Raw genomic sequence first — 1,765 nt, forward strand, 5'->3', positions numbered from 1 at the left:
CTGCAGGAGTCATGGGCGGGGGGTGGGGAGGTGTGCTCTGTGATGAGGAAGCTCGACTTGGAGACACAGCCCAGAGGCGGAGATGGTCCCAAAAGTTGGTTTTAATCCCAACTTGTCATTTTTGCTCCCCTGCCTGCTGTCTCAGGACACTACAGGATTTCTCAAACATGCATGAATGAGTCAAAGTAAGACTCTGGGCATGTTTTTGATGAGATGATAACTTTATAACATAATATAAAACTCAAAAAAGTTGATTTTACATAATATTGCCCCTTTAAGTCCAGATAAACACTCATTTTAAAAACTACAAACATTCATTCTTCAAAATACCATACCACTTGTTTATTTTTCTTTTTTATGTTTAACAGCCAATAAAACTTTGTGCAGCCATGGTAATATCCTAAAGATTACAGAAATATGTTATTCCAGAATTTATAATGTACTTTCAACATACTGCTGATTATATAACCAACAGATTCCTGGTGGATTACTGCAGGGACAAAAAAGTTTCTTAAACCTTGAACTTTTATATCTTTTGTCACTTTACAACCCCAAACTTCAAAGTATTTTACTGGGATTTTAGGTTATAGACCAGAGATACGGCTGTTCTATGAAGGCCTCAGAGGTTTATTACAAAACATTAGCCATCAACCACCATCATGAAAGTCAAGGAACACACCATGTAGGTCAGAGATAAAGTTTTTGAGAAGTAAAAATCAAACACTGTTTACCTGATTTGAATGTCAGATTAAAACCTAAAGTCTGAATTTAAAGCACATCTTGTTCATTTAATTTCAAATCCATTGGTGGTGTTTACAGCTAAAAGTATGGGAATTTTGTCCATGTCCAAATGTTTATGGACCTGTCTGTAGGTGCTAAACACAAATGAATGAATCCTATTTTATTGAACTGGTTTGTTCCCTTTGCTCCTGTTCACACATACTTGTTGAAAGATTGATTGTTTTCCGTTTGTTCTGCATGTTACACTTTATACATGTTGACTTGGTCTGCTTTGCTCTATTAAAAGGACTTTTGTCAGTGTGATGTAAACAGAATTTGAGCAGGTCCATGTGGATGTAATTGTGTTGTTAACAGCCTGTACAGAAACAGGCTGTGCAGATGTTCTGTCAGTTTACTGCAGAAACACTGGTGTTGTTTTAGGCAACAGCAACCTGTATCATAAAGATGTGTGTAAGCTGTTGTGTGTGTTACATGTGTGCGGCTTGGTAAGGCCCAGGTGAGAAAAGTAAACCTTTGCACTGTCTTTTTGTAACCCTGCAAGTAAATATCATCTACCTTGCCTGTTGGGCTGGTTTCTCCGGCTTGCTGCTGTTGCGGCGTGTCTTGGTGGAGTGGCGCATGTGGATGGAGTCCCTCGGCCCTCGGATTGTCCCTCGTGTTTGGACGGAGCACCTGGGGTGGACTTGCCGGCCTGGATGCGTGGCGGTGGGAGCCGGGACGGAGCGACTAATCTAACAAGTGAGGCGTACCAGCTTCCCYGTTGCCTATTTGGATCAATATCAGCCGTGCCCTGTTTTTCAGTTGAGGATCAAACTGGATCTACTGGTTTTGGTGAGCATGCTTGTGTCCGACATGATGGGAACCATGTTATTCAAGCCTTGAAGTGTGCGCCATTCAGCGAAGAAAAGAACAGCAAGCTACTGACAGGCTTCAGAACCTCACCTGATCGGGTAATAATTTCGGCCTATGTTACTGTTTTTCATCAGTGGACAAAAGACATTAGTGCTAAAGGCACGGATATAAC

The sequence above is a fragment of the Austrofundulus limnaeus genome, unplaced genomic scaffold (genome assembly GCF_001266775.1).
Source record: "Austrofundulus limnaeus strain Quisiro unplaced genomic scaffold, Austrofundulus_limnaeus-1.0 Scaffold138, whole genome shotgun sequence".
Taxonomy (NCBI): Eukaryota; Metazoa; Chordata; class Actinopteri; order Cyprinodontiformes; family Rivulidae; genus Austrofundulus; species Austrofundulus limnaeus.